General features: G+C 46.3%; 1 protein-coding gene and 2 long non-coding RNA genes across 10 annotated transcripts in view; 1 reads left to right on the top strand and 2 right to left on the bottom strand.

Annotated features, from left to right (window-relative positions):
* The window catches only part of NTM (neurotrimin), an 825,333-nt gene that overhangs the window by 50,176 nt on the left and 749,626 nt on the right, over positions 1-25,531 (top strand). The window lies entirely within an intron of this gene.
* Positions 1-25,531, bottom strand: part of LOC308574727 — a 284,187-nt gene that overhangs the window by 60,987 nt on the left and 197,669 nt on the right. The gene's annotated exons all lie outside the window — the stretch shown is intronic.
* On the bottom strand, positions 24,364-25,144 carry LOC308574012. The gene is made up of 2 exons (XR_014002301.1): positions 25,082-25,144; positions 24,364-24,510 (listed from the first exon to the last, which is right to left on the bottom strand). It is a non-coding gene; the product is annotated as an uncharacterized lncRNA (long non-coding RNA).

Below are 25,531 nucleotides of genomic sequence, written 5' to 3'. Positions count from 1 at the left end.
GAGAAGGCAGGTGGGTGATGAAGAGGAGGTGGCTGGCGGTGTGTGTTTGTGCGGGGGGGGGGGCACAGAAGAGTGGAAGCAGGGTGAGAGCATGCAGTTTTGAGAAGGAGTGTGGAAAGTAGCAACTTGAAGTGAGACAGAGAAATAGGACAGTGGGAGTCCCTGGAAAGTGGAGATAAAATAGGTCAAGGAGTACTACTGAGAGGCAGACTCCATCTGAGGCATGACCTCTATCATATTCATGAGCCACTGCTAGCTTTTCCTTGGTGAGGTAGGGACACTGTTTCCATCCAGATTGTAATACGTGCAGTTGTACCTTTAGTCGTTCATTTTTCTTGATAATGATTCTGCCTAGTGAGTTTACCTTCTTATTGTGCACACGGGTGGGTGGGGGGAGGTGAAGGGGGAATTTGGAGCTCAAAAGGGGGGTGTCATGTGTGGGAATGCGATTTACCCAGCTGCATTTTAATGCATCCCTACCTTATTCTGCATTTCCTGTACCAAACTGAAGGAGAGTCATCCTTCAAAAGTTGCACTCCTCTGAATTTTGTGGTGCAATTCTTCGACCAAAAAAGCTGGCAGAGAAAATGTGTATATTGGTGAAAATAACATATATAAAGCTCCATTTTGGGTGGGGAAATTGCTTGTGAAAATGCATACATTATTATTATAATCATAACCATTCCTTCTTTGTATGCTGCCTTTCCAGGTTTACACCACACTTTAGGCTGCTTACAGGATGAAAAGGTTTACAGAATGAGAAAACTGTAAGAAAAATAGTCATAGACAAATCATGAAAACATCTCAGTGAATATGCAATAAAATTAAACAAATCTTGCATATATCATAAGGTCTGACCATGAAGATACAAAAAATTAATACCAAGAACAGCAAAAATGAAGCCAAAAAACTCCCCTAAACAACACCTCACCCCAAAAGTTTATGAGCAGCGGGTCCTGCAGGACTCATAGCAAAGATGATCTCTGGCCTCTTAAGCAGCAGCCTCAGCTTTTGTAGCTGCCCCCCCCCCCAGGCCAAGGTGGAAATATGCTTGGGAGGAATATACACTAGGAGGATTATGCCGCCCTGCCCTGCAATACAGCGGGGCAGAGGGGAGCTAAAGTTTTTAAAAGAAAATAACTGATATGGAAATAGGGGGAACTGTGTGTAAGGTTTGCAATGAAGCTGAATGTTGGAAGACTCAGGACAGATAAAAGAAAGCACTCCCTCACACAGCCACAGTGAGCTCAGATTGCAGACCAAGGTTGGTCGTTGGCCTGATCCAGAAGGCTTTTCTTCATTCTTACGTTCTTAAGGTTGGAGAAATGAGCAATGGAAATTGACAGAGTCATCTGTCCCTAGTTATGCAGAGTAACAATTGACGGGCAGAATGAAGCCTCCAGGTTTGGCTGGATCAAGATTAAATACTAGTAGGGACGTGGCCTGCTTTTGCTATCTCAGCAGAACCTGCTGGCTTCTCAAAGCTCCAGTTAGGGTGGCCATGTGTCCTGGTGCTGCTAGTCCTGTAGTCCTGCTTTTGGAGGGCCAGCCAAAGTGCAGTTTAAAAACAGAGCAACATAAGGAGGGGAACAGGAGGAGGAGCCTTGAGTTGCTCACCTAGTAGTAGCATCAGAACAGCAGACTGAGCAGGCCTGCACAGGTAATCTGCTCTGAGGCTTCCCCAGAATGGTGTAGAATGTGACGTATTTCTGTTGAAGCTACAGCAACTATTTTGCAACATGCATCTATATGCCAATTAGCATGTGCAAATCTTATGCAAATCTGTTCCATCGTTTTGTTTCAGATTTTTCTTTTTCTTTTTGGTGGTATGCAAGCCACCATCCTGACTCCAGCTGAAACGCACCTCTCCAGCCACTGATCTCTGGGGCTGCTACCTTACTAGTGCACACGCCTGGTTGAGACTGATAAACAGCCATGCATGGCCCTAACATATAGAGCTGCTAACCACATGAATCTGCTGGAGAGAGCATATAAAGCATCATCAATGCTCTGTAGACAATATCTGCTGTTGATACACTGGTGTTTGGTTATGCTGCCTGGACTGGTGGAGCAAAGACTTCATCAACCTGATCCTGCTGAGAAGCGTTAACAAGCATGCCATTTCAAGTATCCTCTAGTGCTGATTGTGAGTCAGGCGGAAGCTGCTTTCAGAGTCCTCCAGTGGAATGCCATCTGTTATCGAAGTGATGATGTCTGAGCTGCTTCGATGTGACCAAGTCCCATGGCACTTTGGTAGAATCTGGAAAGAGGAGCTTTGGTTGACTGTATGGCATGGGCGATTCCCTCCCTGCGGTTTCAGGGAGAGTTGGTGCTGATGTGAAAAGATGCTACCATGGAATCCAGCCTAAGGCTTGTGGTGATGATCAAGTTTGTCCAGGCAGCTAACCAGTGGCTTCATACAATTTTGTGTAAGGCCTACTGATTAGTAAGTATGTTGTGAGGGGATTGCTGCACCTCCTTTATGCTCTGGAGCATCATTTCAGTCTCTCCCCAATACTGTGGGATGGCTGGGGGAACTTTTTCAATCCAAAGACCACATTCCACTCTGGGCAACCTCCTAGGAGCCAGTGGCGTAGCGTGGGGGGTGCAGGGGGAGCCGGCCGCACCGGGTGCAACATCTGGGGGTTAGGGGGCGCAAATCCACGGGTTAGGGGGCGCAAATCCATGGGTTAGGGGGTGCAAATTACTTGCCTTGCCCCGGGTGCTGACAACCCACGCTACGCCACTGCTAGGAGCCACAGCAAAGCATTGGGCAAGGCTGGAGGCAAAAGTGGGCAGAGCAATGAATGTGAAAACGGTAGGTTGTTTTCATTAGAACGTAAGAGTCTGCTAGATCAGGCCAATGGCCATTCAGTCCAGCATCCTGTTCTCACAGTGGCCAACCAGATGCCCCAGTGGGAAATCTGCAAGTGGGACCCAAGCACAAGAGCGTTCTCCCCTGCTGTGGCTTCCAGCAACTGATATTCAGAAGCATTATTGCTTCCAACTGTGGAGGCAGAGCATAGCAATCATGTCTAGTAGCTATCAATAGCCCTCTCCTCCATGAACTCTAATCCTTTCTTACAGCCATCTAGGTTGGGGGCCATCACTGCCTCCTATGGGAATGAGTTCCATAGTTTAACTATGTGCTGTGTAAAGAAGTTCTTTCTTCTCTCTCTCTCTCTCTCTCTCTCTCTCTCTCTCTCTCTCTCTCTCCACCTCTCCACTCCCTCAGTGCCATCCAAGCAGTGGCGTAGTGTGGGGGGTGCAGGGGGGGCTGGCCGCACCGGGCGCAACATCTGGGGGGGGGCGCGCTCGCACTCGCAGCTCTCTGCCCCCTGCTAATATCCACGGGTTAGGGGGCGCAAATTACTTGCCTTGCCCCGGGTGCTGACAACCCACGCTACGTCACTGCATCCAAGCAAGCAAACACATTATTAGATGTTTTCCTGCCAGTCACAAACACTCAAGGAGGGTGAAAAGCAGGGCTGGCCTGGGACAAGTCCCCAGGGACAAAGAGATAAAAAATAAAATAAAAACAACAACTGTGCTACATTTGTACCTACATTTGTAAAGATTGTTCCCATCTTTAAGATACCCTTACCTGACTTCCTCCTTATATTCTGCTGAAGGCGTTGCTTCTTTTCCAGGTTAGGTGGAGTGCTGGAGAAATGTCATTTGGCAAGAGCTACAGCATCAAATCCCCCCCCCCCAACCTAGTCATTTTGACAGAGGCTGGCCGGCCAGCATTGCTCAACATCTTCAAAGACCTGAGTAAACCCAGATCACCCAAGCCCTTTTCCTTTTAATATCGTCTTCTACACCTTGATCAAAGTGCAAATAAAAAATGGGATCAAACCTAGATTGGGTGCACTAGAAGAGGTCAAGGAGATGAGTCTGGTCTGGTAAGAGGAGATGCCAACCACCCAGATGCACGCTCTTCTCTGTCCTGTTTTTCCTTTTTGCCTTTATTGCAGCTGATATATTGTTTTTGTGGGGGTGGGGGTGGGGATGGAATTGAATAGAGAGTTAAAGAAAATAAGCCACGTCAAATAGCTTGAATGAAGGACTTTAATTTGCAAGAGGATTATACACTTCTGCTTTCAGTCTCCCTGATCGAATTGAGGGAAGAGAGCCCTCTCCGTAGCAAGGAGCTGCAGGGACGGTGCATTTCAAAGCTGGGCACGTAGGATTTATGAATAGTCTGAGCCGATTTTACAGAGTGGGGATGTCTTGTCTAGTGGTTAGATTAGACGGCCTCTGGGCCAAGGGCAAGAGCTTGCATTGCCGTTGCCATGGGGATGCTGAGGAAAAATCAGTCTCTCTCCCAGCATGTGGTTTTCTGAGGGACTTAAGGGGTTGTACCATAAACCTTAGAGTTTGAAGATAGAAGCTATCCTTTGGACTACTCCGTGTGTGTACACATATGTAGCAGAGTCTCAGAGCTCGCTTCAGGCTCAAAAGGGATGAGTGTCGTGCAGCCCTGGACCCCTCAATCAGCAGGGCACCAGGAAGCCTCTGACTTGACTGGGCCTAGGATAAATACTAGCTTCACAATCCTCCAAATTCTTCTGTGGATTAGATTTTGAAGGCCTGTCTGCAAACTCAAGCTGGACAGTGGCATGAAACTCTGAAGAAGCCATGCAGAGTCCAGACCAAACACTCCTTGACAAAAGACTAGGACGAAGCTAGGTTGTCTTAGCCAGAGAAGAATCACCCATGTCTTACACCCTGGTCAGTGTCCTAATCTTGGTTGATCTCTTTTTCCCATGAAAAAGTGCAAAGGGTAATATTTATAGCTCTCTAAGGAAGTGACTTCTTCCACTATTTTGATAAAGGTGCGATGTAAAGAGGGTGAAGAGACCACTTTTTGTTTGTTTACAGAGGACCTTTAAGGTAAGAGTGTTACAGAGAGTTGGGTAGCTTAGGGTTTAAATTTATAGAAATGTTTTAAGGGATCCAATCTTGCAGCCCAAGGCTTTAAAGTTTGTTCCTGCCACCTTCTTCCTGCCTTTCTGATGCTGCAATCAAGGTTGACCTTTGCTGCACTCTGTTCAGTATTCCTGATGCAGTTTAAGTCGCTCTGGGCAAATCACAACATATGTTTTGTTGTTGCTCTGGGGCAGGTCACAACAATTAAGACACAACGTTAAAAACAACTTACAATCACAAAAACAGGGTGGGTGGGTCCTTATAGACACATTTCAGGTGTCAAAAGCCTGGTAAAGAGGTGTGGATCCAGCATTTGCTGAAAGCTGTTCAGTGAATATGACAGATACATGGTTCCCACCGCCTCATTTAATCCCCACCACACAACGCTGTGAGATAGGATAGGCTGAGAGGCAGTGAACTTCCCAGTGAGCTTCATGGCCAAGTGGAGATTTGAACCCTGGTCTCCCAGGTCCCAATCATTACTCTGACCACTGCGCCACATTGGCTATCATCCACCATACAGGTGAATCTGAAGACTGCAGAAGGCCAGGAAGCTAATATAGCAGAGTTGAGAGAAGGTGGAATTTTAAAAAATTCCCGTTCTACCAAAGATGTCCTACTTACTTGCATTCTTTTTTTTTCCTTTTCCTTTTTGGTTCTGTCTTTTTGAGAAGTGCTGAGTAAGAGGCAAAGGAATCCTTTGAAAGAAGGAACAGTGCTTCCCTCCATTGCACAACCAGCTCATTATTCATCTCCTTCCCTCCAGTCTAATCAGTTTAAGTTTATTTTGCTGCTGGCTCCCCCTTCCCCCATTTCCCCTTGACAATTCAGTGAAATGGAAGCTGCTTCTCTCTATGGAAGATAGAGCAAGTTTGGTTTCTGCTGCTCCAGAGGGGAGAACTCAAACCAATTGATACAAATGAAAAAAAAAAAGGAGAGTTCAGCTAAACATTAGGGGGAACTTTCTGGCAGTCGGAGCTGTTTGACATTGGAATGGACCACCTTAGAAGGTGGGTGAACTCTCCTTCATTGGAAATTTTCAAACAGAGATTGGATGGTCACCTAGAAGGGAATCTTTAGCTGTTATTCCTTTGTTTCTGGGGTTGAAATAAATGATCCTTGGGGTTCCTCCTCATTCTAAAAAAAATAATAAAAAATTTTTCTATGATTCCCTGTCCAGATGTACCCTTCCGCAATTGTCTTCTGCTTTTACAATGTGCTGCCCCACTTATTTATCTTGAAATCCATCTGTTCTTAGTTATGAAGAGCCATCCTCCTCATGATGGTCTGAACGTGAGATAAGGTTGCATGGATGCATGTTCTCCTTTCTGTTCAGTTTAGCAGCATGGACAAAACTGCACCCATCTAGGCTTGCCAGGCCCCCATGACCCATTTTGCCTTGTAGTAAGTGGGGTTGGCCAAGAAATTTAAGAAGAGCCTAAGAGCATAAGAGGAGCCTGTTGGGTCAGGCCCAGTGGACCATCTAGTCCAGTGTCCTGTTCTCACTGTGGCTGAACAGTTGCCTGTGGGAAACCCACAAGCAGGATTCAAGCACAAACCATCCTGTCCTTTGGTTTCTGGCATCTGGTATTCAGAAGAATTGCTGCCTCCAACTGCAGAGGCAGAGCATAGCCATTGTAAGTAGTAGCTACCAACAACACCCCCTCCATGAATTTATCTACAGTGGTGCCTTGGTTCTCAAACTTAATCCATTCTGGAAGTCTGTTCCAAAACCAAGGCATTCCAAAACCAAGGCACACTTTCCCGTAGAAAGTAGTGCAAAACGGATTAATCCATTCCGGACTTTTAAAAACAGCCCCTAAAACAGCAATTTAACATGAATTTTACTATCTAACAAGACCATTGTTCCATAAAATGAAAGCAATAATGAATGTACTGGAGTCACACAATCAATCAGTAGCTGAACTGGGTTCCACACAGTCACAAAAACAAAACAAAAAGAGCCACAAAAACTCAAAATAAATAGCACAAACAGACAGACCTCAGCGTAACACTCAAAATGAAAGTATGGCACTCAAATCGGAAGCATAACACTCAAAACGGAGCACGTTTGGCTTCCGAAGAAAGTTCGCAAACTGGAACACTTACTTCCGGGTTTGCAGTGTTTGGGTTCCAAGTTGTTTTAGTACCAAGGCATTTGGGAGCCAAGGTACCACTGTAATCCTTTTTAAAGCCATCCAAGGTGGTGGTCAACACTGCCTCCTGTGGGAGTGAGTTCCATAGTTTAACTTTGTGTTTTGATCCTTCTGGATTCCTGTATGAAACTGCCTCTCTGGTTGTGACTGTGTATATTGGTACAGAGTATTCCATAAGCATAAGTAGGGAAGAATTTTAATTGCGAGAATACAGTTCTCATCTGAACACTTTTTATCTTCTTGTTTGGTCTGATCAGGGGCTGAAACCCATCAAATTGGGCCCAACCCTGGGGATCTTAACCCTGGGTCATTTAACATACATGCCTGGGAATTTACTTCTGGCAAATCAAGCATGACATTTAGCTGTCAATGTTCTTAACGTGTTCCTATTAATGTGAAAGCCGAATTCCAGAAGGTGCTTGAAGGATGCAGCCCTATGTACCCTTCCTTGGGAGTAACTCTTGGGAGTAAGACTTGCTTCCAAGTAAATATACCCAGGATCTGACTGCAAGTTCAGAAGCGGAGTTGAAAGCAGGAATTACCTGGTAACGGTGGAATTACCACTTTGAAGGGCCTTTCCTGCATACTTCTTCCCACTCGGTACATCACTGTGCCCAGGGGAACACTGTTCTGTGTTGGATTGCCAACTAATCTTATGTATTGCATTTTAAACCCATTTTAACATTTTATTTCAGTGATTTATGGCTGCATTCCAGTCTTAGAGGCTTATGGCTCCCTATAGCTTTCTACCAGGATCTGCTGTTTATGCTTATCCCCAGGAGGGATAAAATGGTCCTTGTTTTGCTTTTGAAATCTTGCACACTGATTAGGGCTGTTTTGGCCGGTGTTTGTAGATTGTCCCCTCAAAATGCAGCTCTCTGAATAGTCTTGAATTTATGAGGTAGTGCTCTCTCTCTGTGTGTGTGTGTGTTAATCTCAGTGAGCTTGATTTTTTTTTTCCTTCCAGATTTCAGATACTAGTTGCATCTAATTTTCAGAAATAGGGGTGATGGCTCAGTTATACAGCAAATGCCTTTCCTGCCTATGTTCTCCGACTTAACCCCTAGCATCTCCAGCTAAAAGGCTCAGGTAGCAGGTGGTGGAAAAGACCTCTGCATCACAGTTGCTCTGAGAATTACTAGACTGGATGGACCAACAGCCTAACTTTGGTGTAAGATTGTTCTTAAGGAATGTAATGCATTTGTGTGCAGTTCTGGTTGCTTCACCTCAAAAAGGATCTTGCAGAATTGGAAGCAGTTCAGAAAATTGGTCAAGGGCTTGGAGCAACTCCCCTATGAAGAAAGGTTGCAGCGTTTGGGCATCTTAAGTTTAGAGAAAAGGCAAGTAAGGGGCAACCTGGTAGAAGTTTATGAAATTATGCATAGTATGGGAAAAGGGGATGGAGGAAAGCACATCTCCATCTCTCATAACCCTAGAGCTCCTGGACATCCAGTGGAGCTGAATGTTGGAAGATCCAGGGCAGAGAAAAGAGAGGACTTCTTAATGCCATGCATAGTTAAACTATGGAATTTGCTCCTGCAGGAGGCAGTGATGGTCCCCAATTTGGATTGATTTAAAGGAGAAGTAGACAAATTCATGGACGAGAGGGCTAGGTATGGCTGCTAATCATGATGGCTATACCCTGCCTCCAGCATCGGAGGCAGTAATGCTTCTGCATATAAGTTTCTGGAAATGACAGGATACCAGTTGCTGGAAGCCACAGAGGGGAATATGCTCTTGTGCTCAGGTCCATAGCTGTCAACTTTTCCCTTTTCTTGCAAGAAATCCTATTTGGAATACGGGAATTTCCCTTTTTAAAAAAGGGAAACGTTGACAGCTATGCTCAGGTCTTGCTTGCAGGTTTCCCCCAGGACTAGATGGGCTTGATCCAGCAGCCTCTTCTTATGTTCTCTGACCTGCAAATGACTATCCATAGATGTGACAGCAGCCCACTCTGCTGATTTCAAATGCTGCGCTCGCTGCCTTCTTAAATCATTAATAAGCCAAACTCATAACAAGCATCCTTTTGCTTTAAAAAAATAAAAAATAGTCCAGCGAGCGATTTATGTTGGAAGGTCAGGTTCCGGGTGATGGGCTTGGCGGCTCCTTCTGTCTCTCAGACTGACCTGGCAAGCTTATCTTGAGGCAGAAAATAATGAAGATTTGTGGGACCGGATTGACGGAGACCTTTAAATGTCAATAAAGCAATTCTTCTATGGCATACAAAAGCTTAATGGGGAGCAAACGCAATGGCTCTGGAGCTGGACAAAAGGAATAACAGAAAACCTCCAGCCAGCCTCTAGTGGGGCTAACAAGAGGGGCTGACTGATCCCCCCCCTTTGGGGGATGGGGGTGTGTGCTCTGGAAAGAGTTTGCTCTCCAGTCTATAAAACAAGGTGTGAGAGTGGCAGCTCCATAATTACTCACGCGTTTCTGTACCTCGGGAGTAACTTGTTTGGAATCCTTAATATAGCCTTCCGCAGAATCACAGGGGGAAGGAGATGAGGATGCAGACCTGCAGTGAAAATGAAGAGACTTCTTGAATGCCTCTAGCAAGGGATACACCTGCATACTGTCACCACCACTGTGCAGGGGGGCGGGGGTAAGGCAAGGAGGAGATGCTGCTGAGGTTGAAAAGAAGCTGGCCACACCCTCCCAGGGTCTTGAGTGACTGTTGCTTGGCAACTCTGCACTCGTGGAAAAAGGGAGTCTCTTTGGAGGTTGTTGGATTCCAACTTCCATCAATCCCAGCCAGTGTGGCCAAAGGCCAAGGATTATAGGAGCTGGTCCAGCAGCATCTGCAGTGATAGCTACCAACTTGGATGGCTCTAAAAGAGGACTGGAGAAATCCATGAAGGAGAAGACTATCTGTGACTGCTGGACCTGTTGGTTATGTTTGGCCTCCATGGTAGGAGGCCATAATGCTTTTCATTACGACTTGCTGGAAATCACAGGAGGGAGGTTTGTGCTTGAGTCCCACTTGCTGGTTTCCCACAGGCATCTGCTTGGCCCCTGAGAGAACAGGGTTCTGGACTGGGTGGGCCATCAGCTGGAATCAGTAGGCTCTTCTCGTGACCTAGAGTGCCGCAGATTCCCCTCCCCTAAACCACTGAGCCTCTTGGGCTTGTCGACTGGAAGGTCGGCGGTTTGAATCCCCACAACAGGGTGAGCTCCCGTTGCTCTGTCCCAGCTTCTGTCAACCTAGCAGTTCAAAAGCATACCAGTGCAAGTAGATAAATAGGTACTGCTGCGGTGGGAAGGTAAACGGCATTTCCGTGCGTTTTGGTTTCTGTCACAGTGTTCTGTTGTGCCAGAAGCTGTTTATTCATGCTGGCCACATGACTCAGAAAGCTGTCTGTAGACAAATGCCGGCACCCTTGGCCTGAATCGAGATGAGCGCCACAACCCCACAGTCACTTTTGACTGGACTTAACCATCCAGGGGTCTTTTACTTTTACCTGCTTTGAGTTCCTCTTTGTTATTTGGTCTCTGCCAGAGAAACAGCCTGCCCCCAGACACAGTGACCCTCCTTACCAACGCCACTGCCCTTTCCTTGGAAGTTGCAGAAGCATTTAAGAAAATGACAGGTTGGGTTGTGTCCCACCCCCCACCCACTCTCCATCCCTCTTTCAATCACATTCAGTGACAGTGTGCGGGGGACCATGGTAATTTTCAGCTCTCCTGAGGGTTACTGCCATTCTTCAGTCTAATGGAATGAAGCTGCTTCATCAGAGCAGGTCTGAATGTGAGGGAGGGAGACCACCCCACCACAAATCTGCGGACTTCTCCCAGTTAAGATTCCACCTGCTAGACAGTTTCCTATCAACTTCCAAGTACGTTGGGGGCATCCGGCCTTTAGAAACCACTAGCTGTTGATGCTCATGTCATGGTTGCTGGAAGCCATTTGATTAAAAAAACCACCTTCTAGTTATTAAACTCAACTAAAGTGTAGGAAAAATGTTATCCCTGTCATTTTGCACAGCCGTATAAAGCACCGCATCAAAATGCAATGGAGCATCGGATGAGTGCAGCATAGGAGCGTGAAACTCTCTCAAAGTGGGCAGCTTTGCAAATATAGAGACTCTCGTTGGCTCACACAAGCAGCTTAGCTGGCATCGCATCCTCCACTTCGCAGCAGACCAAGACACAGTTAAATATAAAGCCGTGGTGTCCGGAAATTATCATATTTGTGAAATCCTCATTAATCTTTCCCTCTCCCTGTGTTGCCATCCCTTTCGTCAGCCTATTAAATGCTCCTTCTCAGTCTCTCTCTCGCTCCTTAAAGACAACTTGGGGCACCTTGCTGGGCTTCGTTGAGCTTCCCTCACCCTAGTCTTGATGCTCCTGCACATCTGCCTTCAACAGTGGCGTAGCGTGGGTTGTCAGCACCCGGGGCAAGGCAAGTAATTTGCGCCCCCTAACCCGTGGATTTGCGCCCCCTAACCCTAACCCCCAGATGTTGCGCCCGGTGTGGCCGGCCTCCCCTGCACCCCCCACGCCACGCCACTGGCCTTCAAAGATGTTTGCACAGGGTGCCAATGAGATGGGGGTGATCTTTTATGCTGCTACTCTGGCAGCAGTTCCCAAATGTCTTCTCTTCGAGGGGTGCTTTCTTGCATTGATGCCTCTTGAAAAAAACCTGAGCACCTGCACCATAGCTAGATATTCTGGGATCTGCATTTTAACACATAGGAGGTTCATGGATGGTGCTAGCTTGTCCTGTGAGCTGTGTAGGTGTCCTGGAATTCACCCAGTCTCTGTCCAGTTCTGCTGTAAGTTTGTGCTCACTGTGGAGTCTGTAGGAAGCAGCTATGCTTGCTTATGTGTACCTTGAGGATGTGAACCTGAGATGTCCACTGTGGTCCTGCTGGTCAACATTCACCACCAAAACAGTGTGGTGTGAATAGGTGCCCTACCCAAAATTATCTCCTGTAAGCACCTATTAATGCTGCAAAAAGGAGACCCATCCTGGTGCCTAATTTGCAGATGGGTTGGGAAAAATCCAGGGTGACCCGGCTTTCTTCCAAGCATGCATGTGTTGCTTAGAAGATTATATGGGCTTCTTAAGTTTAATGGGTGAGCTCATGCATCAAGCTGGACGTGTTCTCCTTCCCTCTGTAGCCTCTCTCACATTCCTCAGCATCTGATGTGACTTTATGAGGCCACTGGGATTTGCACGGTCCTATCAGCGGGGTGGTAATTTGGCTCAAAGTCAAGGTCCTTTCCGAAGATCTATCCGTTTGTTCACCCCCTCACATCTGAGCACTAGATGTAACAATTTGCTCTTGCTCTGAGGTTCTGAAATATGCATTTAATTTAGACTTAATGAGGAAATTATTGTGCAATAAACACACTTCAACTGACTTGCGAGACAGATCCAGGATTGCAAGGGGAGGAAAGCTACAGATTGCAATTAGAATGAGTTGCATAGGGCATTGGGGTGCCTTCAGCTTTCGTGGAACATGACAAGGCAGCCCTGGGATTGCTGAAGGGTAGCAGGTGATGACATGAGCAAAAGAGAGAGAGGTAAATATAAAGGCAGCGGGGGGGGGGTCATGTATGGCTCTCATGAGCAGCCAACTATAAAAGCCGGTGGAAAACCAGCAAGCAGGATTTGAGCATAACAGCACTCTCCCTTCCTGTGGTTTCCAGCAACTGGTATTCAGAAGTGTTGCTGCCTCCAAAGGCCAATCAGAATGTTCCCCTCCAAAAGCAATTCCTACTCTGCTTCCCCTCTCCCCAAGAGCACCTGGCAATGCCCACACCATGAATAGCCTGGTCTCTACTTTTTCCCCATATGCCAAGCTTGCTCACATGATTGCCTCCTCCTCTGCACCACACCACTTGAGATCTGTTTGTAGAGAAGGCTGGGTGTGGCCAATTGACCACTTCTTCAAGAGTGGCAGCAGTAGCGTCTATCACCTTCTCTTATCATTTACACTATATTCTTCCGACTCATGGCAAACCATTTTGAAGAGACTTGCCACTTGCAAGGGCACCTACCTAGTCAGCAATTGCAATCATTGCAGTGTTGGAAGATTCAGGGTGGATAAAATAAAGTACTTCTTTACACAGTGTATAGCTATACTATTGAACTCTCTCCCACAGAAGGCAGTGGTGGCCACCAACCTGGATGGGTTTAGAAAAGGATTGGACCAAGTCATAGGGGAGAGGGCTATTGATGGGTCCTAGCTAGGTTGGCTGTGCTCTGCCTCAACAGTTGGAGGCAGCGATGCTTTTGAGTAGCACAGGAGGGGATATTGCTCATGTGCTTGAACCCTACATGCTTGTTTCCATCAACGATCTCTGACTGGCCACTATGAGAACAGGAAGGTGAACTGGATGGGACATTGGCTTCTTAGGTTCTTATGATACCTGCATTGTGGCGTAGCATGGGTTGCCAGCTCCCAGGGCGGGGCAAGAGTTGTGTCCCCCTGGTGGACTGGGCAGCTGGGGTGGAGACGCGTGCTGGGAGCTTGGGAGGTCCATGGCTGTTGGCTCTGCCACTGCCAGTGGCTGTGCGACTTCTTGGCTTGCCAGCTCCACCAGCCCAGGAGCAGGTGCGTAGATGTTCCTTCACCAGCCATGAGAAGAAGTAGGTGCTGCTCCAGCCCTGAATGCCCAGCCCAGGTACAGCATGCCTCCACACAACTCCAGAAGGTGGCAGGAGCTCAGCCATGCAGCTTCAATGAGGGAGCGTGTCGTGGGGCTGCCTGGTTGCGCCCCCTTTCAGAATTTTGCACCCAGAGCCACTGCCCCCCCATGCTACGCCACTGCACCTGCATGCTCTGTGCCACTTCCTGGTATTCACACAGAATAATAGGGGTTCTCCTACCTATTGGTTTCTCCCCACATTGTCAGATCCCTCTTCTTTCTAGCAACCCATCTTGCTGCTTGAGACCCTGCGGCATTTTGAAACCTGACTTCTGATGAGACAGTGCTCCGGTATGCTCTGTGAGAAATGAGGTTCGTACTCTCCAAACATCCTGGACCAAGACAGCAAGCCAGACATTTGGGCAAGCCACAGGCAATTGGCCCTTGAGCCTATCTCCAAAGATGCTCTGCACTCATAAGGAGAAATAAAAAACCTACCCACCCTACAGTGAGCGTCAGCAGCTCAGTAATATGCAGAAGCCTGTAGGTGGGTTCCTCCCCCCCCCCCCCGGGAAGTCCTGGCCATCCATGGAGCGAACCCAGAGACCAGGCTGAGAACTCGTCTTCTTTACTTACGCAGCCGGAGCAGCAGAAGTGAGTTCAAAGCTGCTCTGCAAATAAACTCTAATCGTTTTTCCTCCTTGTGTTTATGTGATTAGGGGGTTCGTTTGACTGGCATTATGATGATAAATGGCAAACTCATTGCATCATTACATCGGGCGCTAATGCGTAGTAGGAAGGATTTCTACTCATTAAAGGGAAGGCAGCCAGGCAAGCAGGCATGGGGTTTGGGCCAGCACTCAGTAAGATGTGCAGGCAGCTGCCTTGCCTTTGTGGGAGACAGAGGCCCTCGCTGCAAGGATTTTGACTCTGCCTTGCTTGGCTCTCCCCATTCTAGTTTTCCTAAGAAAAAACATATAATAAGGATGTCTGTGATTCTGTGAGAGTTGCACAGGGCTGCAGGGAATGCAATGCAGGAGACTTGCTGAATATAATTGATCTGTGCCTGGATGGGGATGTTCCTGAAAATCCTACCAGCACAGCTTTCAAGGCAGGATCTAAATGGGGAAATGGGGAAACTTCAGCCAGTGGACCAAATGTGACCCTCCAAACTTCTCCCTGTCGAGCTCAAAGGTGTCTCATGCCTGGTTGGGATGTTCTTGAAGCAGGTTAATGATTTTTGCTTTTCTAGATCAGGGATGGAGAGGCGTAGGAGCCCCTGATTTCTGTATGACTGGAATGCAGAGGTATGGGTCATGTCTGTTGTTCTTTTCACTCTTGCCTCTGGCCCCACTCACCTCCAGTATGAAACTCCCAGAAGCCCCACCAAAGTCATCTGCTCTAAATGCAATGAATAAACGCGCTCTCTTCTCCCTCTCTCTCTCTTGTGAGAAAGTGGTCTTGTAGGAAACTTGCATGGAACTTTGTGTGTGGGGGGGGGGATTCGGAAAATTCCCACCCAGCTGTGAAGCTCATCTTGGGCCTGTCCCTGCCTTTCAGCCTAACCTACCTCCCAGGGGTTGTTGTGGGGATTAATTGAGGAGGGGGCCACCTTGAGCTCCTTGGAGAGGAAGAAGGGAATAGCAATCAATGCAATAAAAAAATAAAATACCCCCCCCCTGCTAATTTGAAAGCCATACAGCCCAGCATTCCACAGTCTACTTCTTTATAATATGTCAAAGGCTTCTCAATCTGACACTTTTGACAGAAACTGTGGGCAACCTTTGTCAGAGAGTCTTCAGCAAAGCCTTTGCAAGCCAGAAGAGGAGTCCCGCAGTACTATTATTTCACTTTATTTTGGGGTAGGTTTAGAGATGTGGAGCAAATTGAGTTCATGGGGGGTCATTGTCACTTCCTGTGGCTGCCCTAGAAATCCCCAACACCTTCTCTGCCAGTTTCCTACACAGCTTCTGTTTCCCTTTTATCGAGTGCTTGTCATTCTGTTATCTGCCTCCAGGTTGTTCTTTACCACTTTAACCTCTTGTGTGGTGGGGCGGAAAGGGAGCGAGGAGATGGCAAGAGCCCTTTTTTATTTTTCATACCAAAATGTAGGCACAGCAGGATGCCTGGCGATACAAAATGAGGTCTCCTTTGCCTTTGCGTTTCTCTAAGGAAGTGTCTGCTGCTTTGATGATTGGCAGATAGCAGCCTCGAAGGTGGTTACTTGGGGCAAGTAGGTTTCAGTTAGTGCTGTCTGTAGGCCTATAGGGAGTCAGTGTATTGGGAGTCTGCATTGCAAGAGAAGCTTCAGTTAGCTTGGATTTTCTACCGGAGGCCCATTGATGGTATCTGGGAAGGGGCCAGCCCTATCATTAGGCATAGTGAGCTTACTGCCTGTGTGTGCCACACTGCCTTCCTTGCACCACCTAAGTTAGTCTGCTCCCCCCAAGTGCAGTGCAGCATGCTGTCCCATTGCCACCTCCCTTGAAGCTGTACCTGAGTGGTAGAGCATCTGCTTTGCATGCAGAAGGCCCCAGGTTCTATCCTCAGTGGTAGCTCCAGATAGGGCTGGGGGACACATACTGTCTGAAACCCTAGAGGGCTACTGCCGGTCAGTGTAGGCCAGTGTTTCCCAAACTTGGGTCTCCAGCTGTTTTTGGACTCAACTCCCATCATCCCTAGCTAGTAGGACCAGTGGTTAAGGATGATGGGAGTTGTAGTCCAAAAACAGCTGGAGACCCAAGTTTGGGAAACACTGGTGTAGACAATACGAAGCTAGATAGACTGACTTGGTATAAGACAGTTTCTTGTGCTCCTGTGTACAAGTCTGGTCAGCTAAAGTACATGGGATTTGGGGTAGGGCGTGAATTGGTGCCATTTTGTCCTTATCTGCAGATGGAATAAGTGTATTGGTCCTGAGAATGAATCAGTAGAAGCCTAGCTTTGAGCAAGCAGACACTCTGAAATCATGAGGACCTGTACACTTTTTTTTTTTTTTTTTGCAGACTGGATCCCCATCAGTGGCTCATTAAATTGGCAATTGGCTCTTCCAACCTCTCTGGATTGCCAACCAGGTTGGAGTTGCACTCAGTTTCCTTGCTTGAGGAGCCTGCATGTGCTCGGAAACAGGGAAGGTGCAGAAGACAGACTTGAGTCTGGAGAGAGGAGAGGGAAGGAGTTTTGAAACTCTCTGATGAGAAACTATACCCAGTGCAGCTATATAGGCACCCTATTGCTTTTTGTGCCAGGGGCGGTGGAGTCTGGTGCAGCTTCTTTAGAACTAGTGTCACCTGCTGGGTATCTATGTGCTTCCCAGCTGCTTTTTCTGTACATTTTCTAAGGTGGTCCAGATATAAATGTGTGTGTGTGTGTGGACATAAATATAAATCGATAGATACATAGATGTGCAGATTGCATTGCAGATTTGTAGTGCAATGCCTTGGACAGTGGTTGGACAGTGTTCTCGAAGCTACAAACATGAGTTTGACCAAACTGTGGGAGGCAGTGGAAGACAGGAGTGACTGGCGTGCTCTGGTCCAGGGGGTCACAAAGAGTCAGACACGACTAAACGACTAAACAACAAAGTGCAATGCCTTCTCTGAAGTCAAGCAAGATCCACCCCCACCCCCATCATCATCAAATCTTCCTATCAAATCTTTGACAAAAGCTCAACATTATTATTACTTTTTAACAGTTGAGAACCCAGTTAGTTGCTGTGCTGTACCCCTCCTTCCCTGAGTCAGGATGGTTTACTAGCACAGCAATGGACTGCAGGTGGTACTTGGAAGTGGCAAAAAAGAGGTGTGTGTGTGTGTGTGTGTGTGTGTGTGTGTGTGTGTGTGTGTGAAATGGGGCAACCCTTTGCCACCTTGCATTATTATATAAGCTCTCTTATTTCCCTTGAAAGTGGCTGGACTCTCCCCCCCCCCCCCAACAGCAACAAATAAGTTATGACACTTCAGCCGAGTTTCTTTCACTGTATGCAGATAACAATTCTAGATAAGGCATGGGCCACAGCAATTGCAGAGTGTGATCCATATTATGTGTCTATTTTTTAAAATAAAGGATATCTGTAGATGTGTATATATTTGCAGGGTACAGAAATATTTACTTAGTACAAATGCAACTCTGCAGCTACTCTCTGGAAGCTTGCATACCCCAACTGCCTTTCCTGCGCCATCAATTTCCAAATTCGCTTTGCAATGCAAAGAGGTGGGGAGTGCCTGAGGACAAGTGTTGTGAAAGCCGGTGCCCGGATCACAGATTGCCGCAAGCATGAAAATGCATTCATATGAGTTTGGGATATAATGCCTGACACAAGATGTACCGCTCCTGCCACGCTCCAATCCCAGATAAGAACCCAGCAATAACAGATGGAGGAACAAGGCACTTATCTTGTTAGTTGATGGATTTATCTTCTTTTCTCCCTCCCCATCCACCCCCAACCCCCCTGGCCCTCTCCCTACATATTCCATAACATTTAGTGAGCTTTGCTTCTTAACCAAAGCAACATATGGAGAGAGCGAGGACTGGTTCATTTCTCTCCTCTCCCCCATCCCACCCACCTCCCTAAATTCAATAAGGGCTGGAGTGACAGAGGAACAGCTTGTGGTGCCGAGGAAATTCCAAAAGAGTCAATAAAATGTTATGCTGCACGCGTGTGTGTCAATCCTTCCCCCATCACTAGAAGCAGGGGGGTAGGAAACGAGTATCATTTAACTTCCCCCTGTGGGTCAGCATTGACCAAGGGTTTTGGGCTGGTTTGTGGATAACTGTTGGCTTGAGGAACTTCTCAAAAGAGAATGGCTGCTGTCATCCTGAAAGAGCATTGATTGATTGACTGGACTTATATGAAGCTTTTTGAGGCAAAGGCTTCACAAGGCAGCATACATGCACAGCCTTAGTAAGCAGTAGCATTGTCTAAGCATCCCCACAGAATTTGTTCAAAGAAATCAGGATGCGTGCTCACCGACCCTCCAAGTGTCCTTATTTTCCAGGGACAGTCCTGGATTTATAGAAGCTGTCCCAGATTCTGATTTGTTCCTGGAATGTCCCAGTTTTCCTTAGGATGTCCCTATTTTAATTGGAGAATTGTTGAGTGTATGGAAATTTGTTATTGTTTGGTCATTTAGTCGTGTCTGACTCTTCATGACCCCATGAACCAGAGCACACCAGGCACTCCTGTCTTCCACTGCATCCCGCAGTTTGGTCAAACTCATGCTGGTAGCTTCGAGAACACTGTCCAACCATCTCGTCCTCTGGCGTCCCCTTCTCCTTGTGCCCTCCATCTTTCCCAACATCAGGGTCTTTTCCAGGGAGTCTTCTCTTCTCATGAGGTGGCCAAAGTATCGGAGCCTCAGCTTCCGGATCTGTCCTTCCAGTGAGCACTCAGAGCTGATTTCCTTAAGAATGGATAGGTTTGATCTTCTTGCAGTCCATGGGACTCTCAAGAGCCTCTCAAGAGTGTATGGAATAGGATGTCCCTATTTTTGTGAGAGAAATATTAGAGGCGGCATCTCTATTTTCATGGGATAAATGTTGGAGGGTGTGTGCTCAATCAGCAACAGTGCATCAGGAAGTGCTGCTTTGCCCTGCTGCTGCTCCCACCATCACCTATCGACTCCTACCATCATTGCCTGTTCTGCAGCCACTATGCGCCTTGCCACCTCCGCCACTGGTGGAGAAGCAGCACCTCCATCAGCACCAAATTCAGGCAAGATCTCCCCCCCCCCCCGCATGGACACAATCTTGCCTACAATTGGTGTTGGTGACAGTGGCACTTCTCTGCCAATTGTGGAGGTGGCAGGCAGGCATGGGACCCCTAGGCATGCCACCTGTGGGGGCTTCTGCTACCTGAGTCAGTGGTCTCACCCTTCCTACTGGCTGTGCCGGCTCTGTGTTCAATGGCTAGCTGGTGTGGAAGTGGCCTAAAACTGGAGCCACTAGTTCATGGAAATGGTTGTTGCTCTGTTAAATGGCATTTGGTGGGTTCCACGCTGCCATCAGCCATTGTAGCCTGAAGGGCTTGCTGCCTGAGGCTGAGTGACAGCGACAGCAGCCTCACGGGGAAGCAGAAGTAAGAGGAGCCAAGCAGATAAAAGTGGGCAATGGGAGTCTGGAGCAGAACTTTGCAGGGATTTGCAGCAGCCTAGTACATCCTTCCCTTCTCACCGCAAGACTACGTCGCATGGTCTGTAGTAGTAGTAGCAGAGGGTTTTATTTTTATTTTTGCAGTTTTGATTTTTGAAGCCAATGCCAGCTTCAAACCCATCAGGTTGAACATGCTTCTCTCCATAGAGACACAAATGAGGTACCAAATTAAAGCACACAGCATGTAAAGTTGCAGGAAATAATCGCTTTAGGAGTTGGTCCCCTAATCTGATGCAGAAGACAAAAATAAAAATGTGAAGGAAAGCACGTAGGCTGCAGGGTTCAAACTCGACCATGGGTTTTTCCCAGGAGAGAGTTCTGGTTTTGGTTGATTAAAAAGACTCCCACAGATGCACGTATGCACACCCATGCTGGTTCAGCTGCTGAGATGCAATAGAATACCATTGGGAAAAAATTCTGAACATTTGGAACAGTTCAAGCACCTGTTACTATGCTTGTTAGGGACAGATGGGGGCGTTGGTTGGAATGGGTGTTGGTAGGAAGGGGAGAAGAGAAGTGAGGGGACAGCGCCATCAATGGTGATCATTTGGTTGGCTTAGTAGCATAAATGGAATATGGGGTTGTGTGAGTGTAAGAGAGAATGACTGGGAAATGCTGTTGAATTCGTGTGTGGGCATGTGGCTCATGCCATTATCTAGTTCAGTCACTAGGTGGCACTGGACTTAATTGTAGCTGATTGGCATCAGGAATTTCTTGTTGCTCCTTTCTTTATGAGAAGAGAGAGAGAGAGAGAGAGAGAGAGAGAGAGAGAGAGCCAGCCACATGGCACCCTCCAGAAGATGTGGAGTGCAATTTCTGTGAGGCCCAGCCAGCAAGGTAAATAGCTAGAGATGATGTCCACAATATCTGAAGGACACCACATTTTCTGCATAAGAACACAGAAAGAGTCTGCTGGATCAGGCCAATGGCCCATCTAGTCCAGCAATCAGATCTCACCACCAGCTGCCAACCAGGTGCCTGTGGGAGCCCACAACCACAAGAGCACGCTCCCTTCATGTAGTTTCCAGCAACTGGTACTCAGAAGCATTACTGACTCCAACTGTGGAAGCAGAGCAGAGCCATCATGGCCAGAAGCCATCAATAGTCCTCCACACCATAAATTTATCTAATCTACTTCTGCAGCCATCTAAGTTGGTGGCCATCACTGCCTTCTGTGGGAGTTCCATAGTCTAGCTATGTTCTGTGTGAAAAAGAATTTTATTTTATCTGTTCTGAATCAGTAAAGTTTCCTCCCTGGCTTCCTTGACTGGTGAGCCATACAAGCCTCCTGTGTTTAAACCTCCTGTAAAATCTCTTTTGGGTTTAGAGCCAGCATGAGCATTTGGGGCAGGACCACCAGGATATGATGGGGTTGATATAATATGGCAACATAGGAAGCTGCCTTACACTGAGTCAGATGACTGGTCTGTCAAGCTCAGAACCGTATGCACTGACTCTCCAAGGTGTCAGGCAGGGATCATTCCCAGCCCTACCTGGAGACACCAGGGATTGAACTGGTGTCCTTCTTCATGCAAAGCAGATGCTGTACTACTGTGCTCCTGCCCTTCCCCTAATGTGTGCAGTCACAAATATGGGATTTAATGTTGGCTTAGGAGAGTACATCTTGGTGTGACACTCTGTCCTGCCATGTGATGTCCCAAATCTTCCTGATGCAGTGCATGCAGAAGACGCTGAGGCATCATCACTCCTGGCAGTTGTAGGTTGCCCACGACTCACTTCCATAAAGCAGCATGTTCAGCATGCAAGCCTGGAAGACCTTCATCTTGGTATTGGACGTTAGCATCATATTCTTCCAAACCCTTTAGGAAAGGTGATCTATTGCCATAGCTGCCTTGTCAATATGCATGCTGTGGGGGGGGGGGAGCTTCCTCCCGTGGCTAAGAATCTAATGTAGAAAATAATATGAAATAGCTTGTTATATGGATTATCCTTATTCATTCTGAGGATACGGTTTTTGCATAGTTTTGTATATCATTTTAAATTATTCTTAAATGAAAAAGAAATAGGTCAGTTAGAACTAGGTGTAGGAAAATGTATGCAGTTGTACAATTGCCTACTAAAGTAAAGGCCATAACTTGATAGCCTGGAGATTGGGATATGTGTCTTTATTTTCTGTTCTTCTCTGGAAAAGAGCGAAGCGATGATCAGGGTCCCTCCTTTTTCATGTAAAAGTGTAACTTAACTCTGTGGCTTCAAACAAGATCTACCTGTTTATTGGCTATTTCTAAGGCAACCATTGCTAAGGTGACAACTAATTACTATGCTTTTGGTGTCAATTAAGGCTGAAATAAATCTGTGCTGCTTAATCTGCTAAAGTCTCAAAAGGTTATTTCTATGTTCTTGAGCCTTCTGGTTTCATTTTAACCTCAAATGTGCCTTTGTTACATTTCAGAGTGAATCTGCACAGAGTAGCAGTTTGTCATCCTTTAAAACCTGGGGCCGGCTCTACAGTTAGGCAAAATGAGACAGGTACCATCAACAGAAAATGCTAAAGTGCAGGGGGTGGCTGTGCAGCACACACAAACCTATGCGTGCTGCACAGCCTGCCTTATGTCCCTTAAACCTGCCTGATGCTCTCGTATATGGTTGGGGATGATGTCCAGGCACTAGTGTTGAAATATGATTCAGCTGTCAATCTGGACAGCTTCTCTACATGAAACAGGAAGGGCACCAACTTATCTTTTGCCTTAGGCAGCAAAGTGTCTTGGACCATGCTCGACCAGTGCTACCAAACATTATTCAACTTGCTTATTTTAACAACATGAGACTATAGGAAGACCTCTGCTGGATCAGGACCAAGGTGCATCCAATCCAGTACTCTGTTCTCACAGTGGCCAACAGGTAGGATGTGAACAGCATTCTCCCAACCTGCAATTCCTTGCAAATGGTATTCTTCTGCACTTAACCAGTGGGATTCATAGTATCAGCTGCAAACACCCCACACAAGTGATGCTTGAATCTGAAAATGTAACTGAACCCATAAGAGCTGGCTCAAGTGCCATAGTTTATATATATATTTTCCAAACAAAACTTAACATCTCCTCTCATCTTATACAACATTTTGGCTATAAGCCTAGGACTCCCATCAACCACATCAACCAACCATTTTCAACCTTCATCACTTAGCCTAGCATTTCATTATTTTCACTATTACTTTTAAGAGTCCATAACTTAAAATCCATTCTCATAAATTTCCCCTGCAATATTTCATATAGTTCTCCTTCTTGTAATCCTACAAGCATAGTCAATTGATTACAATTGTTTTTCAAATAGTTCACGTATTTACTCCAATCTTTCAAGAATTTCTGGTCCCACCTGTTTCAAATTCTCCCTGTCATCTTATCCAGTACTGCATAGTCCATTAATTTCATCTTCCACTCCTCTTTCGTCGGTAGCCAGTCATGTAGTTTTAACCCTCCGTCGTTAAGCTATGGTGCCCTGGTTGATTCTTGTAGATGGCATCTTGCAAATTCCACTCTCTCACAGTGTAACTTGCTCTTCTTCCAGTAGTTAATAATCATATACACAACCTGACTAACCTAAATCAAACTTTAAGAGAGGATTGGACAGATTCCTAGCTTTAAAAGAGGACTGGACAAACGCAGGGAGAAGGAAGCCATCAATGGTTGGTAGCCATGATATGTTCTGTCTCCAGCACTGGAGACAATAATCCTTCTGAATACCAGTTGCTGGAACCCACTGGAGGGGAGATTACTGTTGTGCTCAGGTCCTGCTTGTGAGTTTTCCATAGGTATCGGGTGGGCTATTGTGAGTACAGGTTGCTACACTAGATGGTTTATTGACCTGATCTAACGTGGCTCTTTTTATGTTCTTATGGAGGATCATATGTTTCCTATTCCTATATTAAAGCTTATTTGGATTCCTCTTTGTTTTTGGTCCCCACTGGCGAACCTGAAGTATGTAAGGTCACTTAGAGAGCAGGGGTGAGATTTCAACCTGAGACTCCCTCCTGGATCACAGTATTAGCCACTACAATGCACCTTCCCTTTGTTTTATATGTGCAAGAAGTAGTTTTATATGAGAAGAAATCCAGCTTGCATGGAAGAAGCAGAATATCATTACTCTGATCACCTCTGCCCCCAATTCTTCCTTACACCATGTTGGATATTGGGTGGGTAAGAAACAGTCACTCCCCCATTTTTTATTATCTTTCCCCCATGCTATTTCACTCCACTGTTGTTGTTTTTTAAATGATTTTCAAGTACAACCAAGAAAATCATAACAACAATATTTCTAAACAGTGTAGACAATGTTCTGGAATACAAGTTGTTTTGCTGTAAAGTTGCATTTCCTTTAAAAAAAAGTGGGAGTAAAAACCTTTGGAAGGATGGTTGGCAGTTTTGATGAACTAAAAAAAAATATTAATTGATTTCGTTCAGTATAATTACAGGAAAATAAACAAGAGTGGAGATAATAGAATAATTCTCATAAAAGAGCAGGCAGAAGCAATCCATAAAGACAAATGCAGCCTGTACAAGACCAGACCCAATCAAATAATGGCAAATGCTTTATTAAATTTGTTGACCAATCATCATATTTCATCTTTTAAAATCATGCAAATTTTTCTGAGTCTTGTCATAACTCCAATGAGGAAATTCTCCCTTCTTATCATCTTCAACTTCTCTGTTCTCTCGACCTGTAATGACAGAATTTAATTGAAAATAACTCTGGATTCTACCAGTACTGTGTGATATAAAATATTGTGGCACAGGAGAAATTTAATATGATTTCCATTTGTTTATTCAAATGTAGATCTGTCAAATACCATAATAAAATAACAGGATTAAGAGAGAGTGGGAGAAGGATAGTGCAGCAAATCATTATAGCAGTAAAAAGTAGAGCTCAAAGCTTTAATAAGTGGATTAATCCATTAAGGCCAAAGTCCTATATGAATTTACCTTGGAAGAAGCCCCATTTTGGACACAGTGGGGCTTAACATTCGGAGGTAGAAAGCTTAGAGCACTCAGCTGTGCATAAAGTTTAGCTCATTGGTAAAAATGAGAGCCTCCAGAAGTTTTGGGACTCCAGCTGCCATCAGCCCCAGCTAGCATGGCCAGTGGTCAGGCATTGTGGGAATGGCAATCCAAGTACATGTGGAGGGCCACAAACTCCTGGGTTAGGGTATAATTAGCTGTAAAACATGGGCAGAGATTTGCCATGGCATCTCCTATTGGTTGTCAAGGAGTTAAATGCAGCTACTGCCCCACCCTTTCTCTTTCTCTCTTGCAGGCTCAGGTAGGCGGCAAAACCAGGAGCTTCCAATGGACAACCATATGTGGTTTGCAGAATGCCCTATTGTTTTGGTCACACAGGTTGTGGTGGCAGAACTGTTGTCCTCCATGGTGTACCCAGTCACTTCCACATCCCAATGATTTATTCAAGTTCTGCCAGATTTTATGGTGTTTCAGAAATCTTTTTTGATCAGAAACAAGAGCAGGGTAAAAGAAATGACTGTGTACATCAGGGTGGGGAGCCCAACAGGCCTCCCCATGGGATTGTGAAGCTGTTTTGGCCGAACCATGCCCATCTGCCTCAAACCTGACTTCACAAAGAGAAGGTTGCTAGCCCCAACGATCACCATGGCATCAGGTGATTGACAGGTGGATGGTCCCATCCACCTGCCATCCTTTGCCCATGGCTGGTGAGGGAGACGAGGA

The sequence above is a fragment of the Podarcis bocagei genome (assembly GCF_964188305.1).
Source record: "Podarcis bocagei genome assembly, chromosome: 15".
NCBI classification, from domain to species: Eukaryota; Metazoa; Chordata; class Lepidosauria; order Squamata; family Lacertidae; genus Podarcis; species Podarcis bocagei.
Note: the sequence above shows the minus strand (reverse complement) of the source record. Positions and strands in the feature narration are given on the sequence as shown.